At 41.6% G+C, this 13,768-nt stretch overlaps 1 protein-coding gene across 1 annotated transcript in view; it reads right to left on the reverse strand.

Annotated features, from left to right (window-relative positions):
- The window catches only part of atp8b5b (ATPase phospholipid transporting 8B5b), a 278,562-nt gene extending 268,255 nt beyond the window's left edge, over window positions 1-10,307 (reverse strand). The window contains exon 1 of the mRNA XM_072571671.1: window positions 10,103-10,307. The gene's annotated coding sequence lies outside the window, so the exon portion shown is untranslated. The remainder of the gene's footprint in view (window positions 1-10,102) is intronic.
- Between the last annotated feature and the right edge of the window lie 3,461 nt (window positions 10,308-13,768).

Below are 13,768 nucleotides of genomic sequence, written 5' to 3' on the forward strand. Positions count from 1 at the left end.
TTCCTTCCACAATTCTTCTTTTTAAAAACAATCCTTTTTTCCAGTTCAGGCCGCAATCAAGAATAAAGTAAAATAAAAAGAAACTTCCTTCACAACTATTGCTATAGTTTTAATATCTATCTCCCTTTTCTGATGATTCTTTAAATATTCCTATCACTGCAATAGGTCTCCTGTTTAAGACTCAACAATTGGCTTTGGTATGTTCAGTCTTATTACAATGGAAGAATATTATTCATATCAATTTTTAATTCTAGCCATTCTTCTTTAATATTGTGGCATCTTCTGTTATTTTTTTCTCTAAAACCAATAACTCTTCCATCCACAGTTTTCAATTCTACCAATTTCCTTCTCAATTCCCATATGTCCTTATCCCCATCTGTAGCTACTTGTTACAGTTTTTTTTATTCACTTCTTGAATGTGGGCATCACTGGCTGGGCCAGCATTTATGGCCTATCTCTAGTTGCCTTTGAGAACGTGGTGGTGAGCTTCTTAAACTCCAGCAGTCCATGTGTTGTGAGGAGACTCACAATGCTGTTAGGGAGGGAATTCCAGGATTTTGACCGAGTGACAGTGAAGGAATGGTGACATAGGTCAAGATGGTAAGTGTCTGGCAGGGGAATGTGCAAGTATTGGTGGTCCCATGTATCTCCAGCCCCTGCCCTTCTAGATGATGTTTGAAAGGTGCTGTGTAAGGACCTTTGGTAAATGTGTGTACCAGTCAAGTAGGCACCTTTTTCCTGGGTGGTGTCAAGCTTCTTGAATGTTGTTGGAGCTGCATCCGTCGAAGCAAATGGGAAGTATTCCATCAAACTCCTCACTTGCACCTTGTTAACAGTCATGAGGTGAGTTACCCTTTGCAGTATTCCTAGCCCCTGACCCGATCGTGTAGCCACTGTACAAATATGGTGAATCCACTTGAGTTGCTGGCCAATGGTAACCCTGAGATATTGATGTGGGGGTTTCAGTGATGGTAACACTATTGAATATCAAGGAGCAATAGCCAGATTATCTCTTATTGGAGATGGTCATTGCCTGACACTCATGTGGGGTGAATGTTATTTGCCACTTTTCCGATCAACCATAGACAGTGTCCAGGTCTTGTTGCACTTGAACATGGATTGCTTCAGTATCTGAGGACTGATGAATGGTAATGATCATTATGCATCTCCTTGTGATGGAGAGAAGGTCATTGATGAAGCAGTTGAAGATGGTTGTTCCTTGGACTCTACCTTGAAGAATTTATGCAGAGATGTACTTGAACAGAGAAAACTGGCATCCAACAATCACAACCATTTTCCTTTGTGCCAGGTATGACTCCAATCAACCTAAGGTTTTCCTTAATTCCCGTTGATTCCAGTTTTGCTAGGAGTGCCTGATGCCACATTCGGTCAAATGCAGCCTTGCTATCAATGGCTGTCACTCTCCCTTCACTTATATAACATAAGTTCTGCAAGAATTACTGCTTTTCTGATCTTTGATATTTGATGTTCATCTAAATATGTCTTAAATTTTCTGGAATACTATTTCTGAATTACAGCATGGTCACAACTGCAAGTTGAATATCCAGGGATATCAAACTATTTGGAAGGACAGTCAAGAAGATAAGGGAGGTGGTGTTGCTCTGATATTCAAGGACGATTCAGAGCAGTGCTGAGAGATGACATAGGTTCTATGGAGAATAAGGTTGAATCCATTTGGGCACTAATTAGAAATTCTAAGAAGAAAAAGTCACTGACAGGCATAATCTATAGGCCACCAAATATTGACATCACACTGGGGTGGGCAATAAACAAAAACAATAATGCCTGTAAAAGTGGTATGGCAATTATCATGGGGAATTTTGATCTACATGTTGATTGGTCAAACCAGCTCGATTAGAGTAGCCTTGAGGAGGAGTTAACTGAGTGTATCCATGATAATTTTCTTGAACAGTGTGTAACGAAACCGAAAAGGGAGCAAGCTATCCTTAAGATCTGATCCTGTGTAATGAGACAGGAATAATTAATGACCTCACAGTAAGGGATCTTCTTGGAAGGAGTGATCACAGTATGGTTGAATTTAGAATACAGATGGAGAGTGTGAAGATAAGATCCAGTCCCAGGATCCTGTACTTAAACAAGAGAGACAACAACAGACTGAGAGAGGAGTTGGCTAAAGTAGGCTGAAAACAAAGACTTTATAGTGAGACAGCTGACGAGCAGTGGAGGACTTTCAAAGCAATTTTTCAAAGTACTCAGCAAAAGTATATTCCAGTGAAAAGGAAGGACTGTAAGGAAAGGAGTAATCTGCCATAGGTGTCTAAGGAAATAAGGGAGGCTATCAAATTGAAAGAGAAGGCATACAAAGTGGCCAAGATCAGCGGGAAACTAGAAGATTGGGAAAGCTTTAAAGGCCAACAGAAAGCCACAAAAATAGAAATGAAGAAATGTAAGATAGATTATAAGAAAACAAAACTAGCACAGAATGTAAAAACAGATAGCAAAAGTTTCTATAAATATATAAAACGAAAAACAGTGGCTAAAGTAAATGTTGGTCTTTTAGAGTATAAGAAGGGCATTTAGTCATGGGATATGATGAAATGGCCAAGACATTGAATAGGTATTTTGGGTCAGTCTTCACAGTGGAGGACACGAATAACATGCCAGTAATTGACAAGCAGATGAAGGTAGATGAGGACCTGGAAACAATCATTATCATGGAAGGAGTAGTGTTGGACAAGATAATGGAGCTAAGGATGGACAAGTCTCCTGGCCCTAATGGAATGCATTCCAATGCACTTGTGGTAATTTTCCAAAATTTGCTGGATTCTGGGACAGATCCAGCAGATTGGAAAACAGCAAATGTGATGCCATTGTTTAAAAAGGTGCTAGAGAAAAGCTGGGGAGCTATAGACCGGTTAGCTTAACTTCTGTAATGGGGATGATGCTTGAATCTATTATCAAGGAAGAAATGGCAAGACATCTAGATAGAAACTGTCCCATTGGGCAGAAGCTAGGTTGGAAGCTCAGAGCTAGAACGAACAGAGTTGTTGTCTCTGGTTTGTTACCCGTGCCACGTGATAGAGAGTCAAGGAATAGGGATAGAGAGGAGTTAAATGCGTGGCTACAGAGGTGGTGCAGGAGGGAGTGATTCCGGTATTTGGATAACTGGGGTTCTTTCTGGGGAAGGTGGGACCTCTATAAACAGGATGGTCTACACCTGAACCTGAGGGGCACCAGGATCCTTGGGGGGAGGTTTGCTAGTACTCTTTGGGAGGGTTTAAACTAACTCTGCAGGGGCATGGGAACCTGGAGTGTAGCTTTAGGGTACAGGACTTTAAGTGTAGGGAGGTTAGGAACATGGCATCGATCTCGAAGGAGGGTGCCTGTAAACAGGAAGGTGGCTTGAAGTGTGTATACTTCAATGCCAGAAGTATAAGAAATAAGGTAGGTGAGCTTGCAGCATGGGTTGGTACTTGGGACTTCGATGTTGTGGCCATTACAGAGACGTGGGTAGAACAGGGACAGGAATGGCTGTTGCAGGTTCCAGGGTTTAAATGTTTTAGTAGGGTCAGAGATGGGGGTAAAAGAGGGGGAGGTGTGGCATTGCTTGTCAAGGATAGTATTACAGCAGTAGAAAGGGTGATGGAGGAAGACTTGCAATCTGAGGTAGTTTGGGCGGAGGTTAGAAATAGGAAAGGTGAGGTCACCCTATTAGGAATTTTCTACAGGCCTCCTAATAGTCTGAGAGAATTAGAGAAAAGTATTGCGAGGATGATTCAGGAGAAGAGTGAAAGTAGCAGGGTGGTTGTTATGGGGGACTTTAACTTCCCAGATATTGACTGGGAAAGCTATAGCTCGAGCTCGTTAGATGGGTCGGTATTTGTCCAATGTGTGCAGGAGGGTTTCCTGACACAATATGTAGACAGGCCAACAAGAGGTGAGGCTATACTGGATTTGGTTCTAGGTAATGAACCAGGCCAGGTGTTAGACTTGGAGGTAGGTGAGCACTTCGGGGGCAGTGACCACAACTCGGTGACTTTTACTCTAGTGATGTAGAGGGATAAGTGTGCACTGCAGGGCAACAGTTATAGCTGGGGGCAGGGAAATTATGATGCGGTGAGGCATGACTTAGGATGCGTGGATTGGAAAAATAGGCTTCAAGGGAAGAACACAAATGATATGTGGAGATTGTTCAAGGAACAGCTAATGGGTGTCCTTGATAAGTATGTACCAGTCAGGCAGGGAGTAAAGGGTTTTGTGAGGGAGCCGTGGTTTAATAAGGAATTGGAATTCCTTGTGAAAGGGAAGAGGGCGGCCTATGTAAAGATGAGGCGTGAAGGTTCAGTTGGGGCGATTGAGAGTTATAAGGTAGCCAGGAAGGATCTAAAGAGAGAGCTAAGAGCAGCGAGAAGGGGACATGAGAAGTCCTTAGTTGGTAGGATGAGGGAAAACCCAAAGGCTTTCTATAGGTATGTCAGGAAGAAAAGGATGACTAGGGTAGGAATAGGTCCAGTCAAGGATAGTAGTGGGAAGTTGCGTGTGGAGGCGGAGGAGATCGGTGAGACACTAAATCAATACTTTTCATCAGTATTCACTCAGGAACAGGACATTGTTGCCGATGTGAATACTGAGTCACAATTAATTAGAATGGACGGCTTTGAGGTATGTAGGGAAGAGGTGTTGGAAATTCTGGAAAGGATGAAAATAGATAAGTCCCCTGGGCCTGATGGCATTTATCCTAGGATCCTCTGGGAAGCTAGGGAGGAGATAGCGGAGCCATTGGCCTTGATTTTTATGTCGTCATTGTCTACAGGAATAGTGCCAGAAGACTGGAGGATAGCGAATGTGGTCCCCTTGTTCAAGAAGGGGAGCAGGGATAGCCCGAGTAACTATAGGCCAGTGAGTCTCACTTCTGTTGTGGGCAAAGTCTTAGAGAGAATTGTAAGGGATAGGATTTATTTACATCTGGATAGGAATAATGTGATCAAGGATAGTCAGCGTGGTTTTGTGAAGGGCAGGTCGTGCCTCACAAACCTTATTGAATTCTTTGAGAAGGTGACCAAGGAAGTGGACGAGGGTAAAGCAGTAGATGTGGTGTATATGGATTTTAGCAAGGCGTTCGATAAGGTACCCCATGGCAGGGTATTGCAAAAACTACGGAGGTATGGCATTGAGGGTGCATTAGAGATTTGGATTAGGAATTGGCTGGCTGGAAGGAGACAGAGGGTAGTAGTTGATGGTATAGGTTCATCTTGGAGCGCAGTTACTAGCAGTGTTCCACAAGGATCTGTTTTGGGACCATTGCTGTTTGTCATTTTTATAAATGACCTGGAGGAGGGGCTTGAAGGCTGGGTGAGCAAGTTTGCGGATGACACGAAAGTCGGTGGAGTTGTGGACAGCGAAGAAGGATGTGGCAGGTTACAGCGGGATATAGATAAGTTGCAGAGCTGGGCAGTAAGGTGGCAAATGGAATTCAATGTAGCTAAGTGTGAAGTCATTCACTTTGGTAGGAGTAACAAGAAGATGGAGTACTGGGCTAATGGTAGACTACTTGGTAGTGTGGATGAGCAGAGGGATCTTGGTGTCCATGTACACAGACCTTTGAAAGTTGCCACCCAGGTAAATAGTGCTGTGAAGAAGGCATATGGGGTACTGGGCTTTATTGGTAGAGGAATTGAGTTCCAGAGTCCTGAGGTCATGTTGCAGTTGTATAAGACTCTGGTGCGGCCTCATCTGGAGTATTGTGTGCAGAGGAGGTTTACCAGGATGTTGCCTGGCATGGTAGGAAGATCGTATGAGGAAAGGCTGAGGCACTTGGGGCTTTTCTCATTGGAGAAAAGAAGGTTTAGGGGAGATTTGATAGAGGTGTACAAGATGATTAGGGGTTTAGACAGGGTTGACAGTCATGCTAATGAAGTCAGCTGTTACCAGGGGACACAGCTTTAAATTAAGGGGTGGTAGGTATAGGACAGATGTTAGGGGTAGATTTTTTACTCAGCGGGTTGTGAGTTCATGGAATGCCCTGCCAGTAGCAGTGGTGGACTCTCCCTCTTTATGGTCATTTAAGCAGGCATTGGACAAGCATATGGAGGTTATTGGGCTAGTGTAGGTTAGGTAGGCTTCGGTCGGCGCAACATCGAGGGCCGAAGGGCCTGTACTGCGCTGTATTTTTCTATGTTCTATGTTAAGCAGCATGAGATTATGAAAGAAAGTTCAGGATCAACTAATGTTTTGAAATTCTATGACGACATTATGAACATGGTGGAAAACGGGGACCCAAAAGATGTGGTGTACCTAGATTTCCAAAAGGCCTTCAATAAGGTGCCTTGCAACAGGCTGCTGCAAACAATAAAGATGCAGAGCATTACGGGTAAAGTATTAGCATGCACAGAGGATTGGCTGACTAACAGGAAGCAAAGAGTGGGGATAAATGAGTGCTATTCAGGTTGGCAATCAGTAACTAGTGGTGTACCTCAGAGATCAGTATTGGAACTGCAATTATTCACAATTTACATGGATGATTTGGAGTTGGGGACAAGATGTAGTGTATCAAAGTTTGCATATGACACTAAGATGAGTGGTAGAGCAAAGTGTGCAGAGGACTGTGAAACTTTGCAGAGGAACATAGATAGTTTAAGTTAGTGGGCAAAGGTCTGGCAGATGGAATATAATGTTAATAAATGTGAAGTCATCCATTTTGGTAGGAATATCAGAAAAAAGGATTATTACTTGAATGGTAAAAAGTTACAGCATTCTGCTATGCAGAGGGGCATGAATCACAGAAGGTTGATCTGCAGGTGCAACAGGTAATTAAAAAGGCAAATGGAATTTTGTCCTTCATTGTTAAAGGCACTGAGTTTCAAAGCAGGGAGGTAATGCTGCAGCTGTATCAGTTGCTGGTGAGGCCACACCTGCAGTACTGCATGCAGTTATACAATCACAGAATCCCTACAGTTTGGAAACAGGCCCTTCAGCCGAAAATGTCCACACCGACCTTTTGAAGAGTAATCCATCCAGACCCATTCCCCTACCCTACTACTCTACATTTTACCTCTGACTAATGCACTTAACCTACACATTCCTGAAAACCATAGGCAATTTAGCATGACCAATTTACCTACCAGCACATCTTTGGATTGTGGGAGGAAACTGGACCACCATGAGGAAACTCACAGAGACATAGTGAGAATGTGCAAACTCCACACAGACGGTTGCCTGAGGCTTGAATCGAAGCCAGGTCCTTGGTGCTGCGGTAGCAATGCTAACCACTGAGGCAACATGCCACCCCATTATGGTCTCCTTACTTGAGAAAGGATTTACTGGCATTAGTGAGGGTGCAGAGGAGGTTCACTAGGTTAATTCTGGACTTGAGGGAGTAGACTCAGGAGGATAGACTGAGTAGAACGGGATTATATTTATAGGAATTTAGAATAATGCGGGGAGATCTTACAGAAACATACAAGGTTATGAAGTGAATAGATAAGATAGACATAGAGAGGATTTTTCCACTGGCAGGTGAAACTAGGACAACAGGAAATAGCCTCAAAATTAGGGGAAACAGATTTAGGACTGAATCGAGAAGGAACTTCTTCACCCGGAGGGTTGTGAATCCATGGAATTCCCTGCCCAGTGAAGTAATTGATGCTACTTCAGTAGATGTTTTTAAAACTAAGATAGATATTTTCTTGAACAATAAAGAAATTAAAGGTTATGGTGAGAGGGCGGCTAAGTGGAGCTGAGGCCACAAAAAGATCAGCCATGATCGTACTGAATGGTGGAGCAGGCTTGAAGGGCCAATGGCCTACTCCTGTTCTTAGTTCTTATGTAATTCTTCCATGATCACAATTTCCCTCATATTCTCAATTTTTTCCTCTAACTTTAGTGATTGAAACCATCGAAGATACCATTTTGATAAACATGAAAAATATTTTGATGCACATTTGCATGTCCAGTTTTTCTCCTACAATTAAAAAGTCTACATATTTAAAGTAATTTGACTCATTGCAAACAAGCAACTTATCTGAAAATATTTTGGACAAAGTCTTGGACAACGTGGCATACATTAAAATATTTGGCATGTGTAAAATACCTTTTAAAACTAAACTTTTCAAGTAACCACAAAGGATTAAAAACTTAGAAAAACAAATCAGGAGAAAAACTTATACTTTTGTTTAAAACAAATTGGTTCCCTTGATTATTGGTTCCAATCCAGATCTTGTTTAAGGAGGTACCTGAAAATAAGATAAGGCATAATACAGCAGCCTAATTCTCACAGTGTTGAAAGCATAGAAATGTTTTTAAAAATAAATCTATAAAGTATATAAAGAACATGAAGCCAGTTGTTTTAATATTTCCAAAAGCAAATGTCTGCAGATACATTTTGATTCCCATCACCATACTCAATGGTATCCATCCATCCACCCAATATGTGAACCTAGACAAAAGCTTTCAACCACTAACAAGGAATCATAAAATGTTTGGGGCTTCAATATAGAAGAAGCTGGTAGGTTTTTTGTGTGAACTCCATGAGACTTGTGTGTTAAGTAAGTGAACATAAAATAGTATCCAAGATGTGGAAATGCCAGTATTGGACTGGTATGGACAAAGTCAGAAATTGCACGACGACAACTTATAGTCCAACAGGTTTATCTGAAATCACAAGCTTTTGGAGTGTAGCCCCTTTGTCAGATGAAGGTGATTTCACCTGAGAAAGGGCTACACTCTGAAAGTTTCTGATTTGAAATAAACCTGTTGAACTATAACCTGCTGTTGTGTGATCTCTGACTTTGAATAAAACAGTATAACACAGGAACAGGCCCTTTGGTTCACCATTTCTGTGCTGTCTATCATGCCATTCTAAACTAATCCCACCTGCCTGCACATGTATCCCACTATTCTATGCCTGCTTGTGCGTCTGTCTCGGTGCCTCTTCAATGCTGTTATTATATCTGCTTCTACCACCTACCACTGTGTAAAAAACATTCCTTCCACATCACCTTTAAACTTTCCTTCACTCACCTTTAACCCTATGACTGCCAGTATTTGCCAATTCCACGCAGGGAGAAAGACTTTGACTATCCACCCTATCCATGCCTCTCATAATTTTATTTACTTCAATTAGGTCACCCCTCAGCCTCTGATGGTCTAGCAAAAATGATTCAAGTTTGCCCAACATCTCCTTATAGCTATCCAGACAACATCTTGGTAAACCTCTTTTGTACCATCTCTAAATCCTCCACATCTTTCCTATGGTGTGGCAATCAGAGCTGCACACAGTATTCTAAATAAGGCCTAACTAAAGCTTTATACAGCTGCAATATGGCTTGTCAAGTTTTACACTCGTCCCTACCAATGAAGGCAAGCATGCCGCACACTTTTTAAAACTACCTTATTCACTTCTGTTGCCACTTTCAGGGATCTATGGACTTGTACCCAAGATCCCTCTGTGTATAAATGCTCCCAAGAATCCTGCCACTAACTGTACATTTTCCTCTTACATTTGACCACCCAAACACCTTTATATAATTGGGATAGTTTAATTCATTTAGCAAATATCACATTTGATACAGGTAAAATAAAAAAAAAGGCATATGATGCACACATTTGCACAGATTACAAGAGAAAAGTAGTTTCTAAATTTGCTTTGCTTATAAATGATTCATTGACGTTTCAAAACCAAGCAGCAACTATCATGTATGTTCTTATAAAATCATCTAAGGCTTCTATGATCATTACAAAAACATAAGTACACATAAAATAGGAGTAGCAGTAGACCACTTGGCCCCTCAAGACTGCTCCATCAATCAATATAATCATAGCTAATATTATACCTCATACCCTTGTTCCTGCCCACTCCCTGTCCGTCGGCGCCCTGACAGATCAAACATCAACATCAATCTTAAATATAATCAACAATGAAGTATCCACGAATCTATGGGTAAAATGGCAAAGATTCATAGCCATGAGTGAGAAAATGTCTTATCTAAGTCCTAAATGAGGAGTCCCTTATGACAAGCTGTATTTTTTTTAAAATGACCATATATCATCTTTGTCATGAGTAAACAATCCTTCCAATTGCGGATACATTATCAAATAAAAAATAAGTGGAAATAATTCTCACCGTAACAATTCTTGTATGGTTCTTTAAGTTCAGCTTTTCTTCAGTGCTCACTCACACAAGGGAAATTGTAACTTCAAACCTTAGCACCACAAGCTGTTTCTTCCGTTACCGTCAACAAATGTCAATGACAGCGCAGAACTACCCAGTAATTCAATCCATCAAACATCGTTTTAGCTCTCGTGCTCTCAAAACTGAAAAAGAAAATTCAATAAGCCTTGAAAGTTACACAAAAGCTAGAATAACTCCAGATATTTAACTAAACAAGGACGAGGCTGTTACAAAGATCTGGCTTGAACCCTTAACTGATAGGTACACAGGGCAATTTTAGTGACGAGGTGGGTGGATCAAGCTGGTACGGGTAGCACTAAACAAACAAAGTTAATTGATCGTTGGACCTGTCTGTCTATTACATCATGTGTACATAACACCTGAAAAGGCACTGACTCAAATCATTTCTCTGATAAGGCACTTCAACAGTCTTTTGTGTGGGTCAGAACACAACATCACTGCAAAAATATTATAATATAAATTTCTAACGAGTTTAAAAAACTCCAAAAAAGACACACCAAGTCAAAACCTGACATAAAGAATTACTATTGTTTTAGAGGTTAGTGAATAGATTAGATTACTTACAGTGTGGAAACAGGCCCTTCAGCCCAACAAGTCCACACTGACCTGCCGAAGCACAACCCACCCAGACCCCATTCTCCTACATTTACCCCTACACCTAACAGTACGGGCAATTTAGCTCGGCCAATTCACCTAAACTGCACATTTTTGGACTGTGGGAGGAAACCGGAGCACCCGGAGGAAACCCACGCAGACACGGGGAGAATGTGCAAACTCCACACAGTCAGTCACCTGAGGTGGGAATTGAACCCAGGTCTCTGGCGCTGTGAGGCAGCAGTGCTAACCACTGCGCCACTGTGCCGCCCACAATTATGCAAGCTGTTGTAAAACTATGTTTCAATATAGAAGAATATATAACTATGTTGTTTTAAAATAGATGCAGCGGAAGTATTTCATAGACATCCAAAATGTCAGAAGTAAACTATATTTCAGCATTTACAATAAAACAAAGGTATACCATTTGGATATTCAGAAAAATAGTTGGTAGTTAAGTGAGGTCAGGTATGGGCAAACTGAATAACATAAGGATTTCAAGCAAATCTTACCGCACATTTCATAAGACTGAATGCTATTGCATTTTTGCAGTGAGAATATTTAATCTATAATGTTTTATCTCTAATGCTCATCACAAATGTATCCTTCTAGTCACTCTACACAAATTGTTCATATATACAGAATATATGTGTTAGTCATGCAAATCAATAATGCGGGTGCACTGACAGCTTTCAGAAGAGTACCTCCTGTTGAAAGTCCTTGTAACTTATGTAAAATGTAAATGAAGCATTAAACAGCAACCTTTTCTCTGTAACAGTTTGTATTTATCCAACACCTCTAGAAAGAGACTCCAGAATAGTATGTTGCCTCCCTGCTGCCTTGGTCATGGTTGTCTCTGAGTGGGGACACAGCATCCTCAAACAGGAGCGTAAACAGACAGAAATCATTGTCTATATTGACACAAATGACATGGGTAAGAAGAGTGACAAGGTCCTTCAACGACAAATCAGGGTGTTAGCTAGTAAACTAAAAACCAAGACATCTAGGGTAGTAATCTCAGGATTACTCCCTGTGCCATGTGCTACTGAGGCTAGGAACAGACACATAGCAAAATTGAACACGTAGCTGAAGAGTTGATGTAATGAGGGAGGTTTGATAGTGCCAGAGGACAGGGTTAAACTAGTGTGGCAAGAGGATGGAAACCAGAGCAGCAGATCATTAAGTATAGAGACTGGGGAAGAGCTTGAGACTAAGGCAAATAAAGCAGTCAGGGAGATTGCTGAGCTCAACAGAACTGGAGACTAGAACTGTATTTGCTTCAGAGAATCATAGAATCCCTACTGCATCAAAACAGGCATTTCAGTCCATGTCCACACCACCTCTCTGAGCCCTGCCAAGTGATCAAAGTTTCAATGGATAAGCATTTTGGCAATAGTGACCATAATTCTATGTTTTAAGATACTTATGGATTAGGACAAGAGTGGACCATGGGTAAAGGTGTTAAACAATAACGGAATTAGGCAAGAACTGGAGAATGTGGATTGGAAGCAGCTGTTTGAGGATAAATGCACATCTGACATGTAGAAGTATTTTAAAGACCAGTTGATTAAAGTGCAGGACAGGCATGTTCCTGTGAAAATGAAGAACAGGAATGGCAAGATTCAAGAACCTTGGATGACAGGGGAAATTATCAGCTTAGTCAAAAAAAAAGGAAGCATACCCAAGATCTATGCAATTAAAAACAGACAAAGTCCTTGAAGAATATAGAGAAAGTAGGAAGGAGCTCAAATGGGGAGTTTAGAGGGCTACAGGGGCCATGAAATGTGTTGGCCAGCAGGGTTAAGCAGCCTTTTATATATCTGCATTAGTCATTGGGGACTCCATAGTTAGATGGACAGATAGGGGGTTCTGTGCGAATGAGAGAGACTCATGGTTGGTTCGTGATGTCTCAGATTGTGTTTTTGGGATCCTTGAGGGGGAAGGGATGCAGCCCCAAGTTGTGGTCCACATAGACACTAATGACATAGAAAGGAAAAGGGATGGGGATTGAAGGCAAAAATTCAGGGAGCTCGAGTGGAAGCTTAGCTCTAGAACACGCAGAGTTGTTACCTCTGGTTTGTTGCCAATGCCACATGCTAGCGAGGCGAGGAATAAGGGAGTTGAACATGTTGTGACAGGGATGGTGCAGGAGGGAAAGTTTTGAATACCTGGATGATTGGGACTCATTCTGGAGTAAGTGGGACCTCTACAAACAGGATGGTCTACACCTGAACCTGAGAGGTACCAATATCCTGGATGGGAAATTTGCAGATGTTCTTCAGGAGGATTTGAACTAATTCAGAAGGGGGATGGGAACCTAAATTGTAGTTCCAGTGTTCAGGAGCAGTGAGCCTTACTTCAGTTGTAGGTAAAGTGTTGGAAAAGGTTCTAAGTAATAGGATTTACAATCATGTGGAGAGGAAAAGTTGATTAGTGATAGTCAACAATTTTGTGAAGGGTAGGTCGTGCCTCACAAACCTTAATGAGTTCTTTGAGAACAGTGAGGCCAGAAATGAAGTTTCAAGGTTGCAAGAGTTCATTGGCAAGCAGGAAGGCGATTTGAAGTGTGTCTGTTTCACCTTATCCAGAATAAGGTGGGTAAACTTGCAGCATGGGTTGGTACCTGGAACTTCGACATTGTGACCACATCAGATTTCGTACTGGGTAATGAACCTGACCAGGTGTTAGATTTGGAGGTAGGTGAGCACTTTGGTGATAGTGACGACTATTCTGTTATGTTTACTTTCACAATGGAAAGGGGTATGTATATACCACAAGGCAAGAATTATTGCTGGGGGAAAGACAAATATGATGTGATTAGGCAAGATTAGGATGCATAGGATGGGGAAGGAAACTGCAGGGAATGGGCAAAATTGAAATGTGGAGCTTATTCAGGAAACAGTTACTTTGTGTCCTTGATGCGTGTATACCTGTAAGGCAGGGAGGAAGTGGTCAAGCAAGGGAGCCATGGTTTAGTAAATAAGTTGAATCTCTTGTCAAGAG

This window comes from Chiloscyllium punctatum, chromosome 1 (genome assembly GCF_047496795.1).
Source record: "Chiloscyllium punctatum isolate Juve2018m chromosome 1, sChiPun1.3, whole genome shotgun sequence".
Lineage (NCBI taxonomy): Eukaryota > Metazoa > Chordata > Chondrichthyes > Orectolobiformes > Hemiscylliidae > Chiloscyllium > Chiloscyllium punctatum.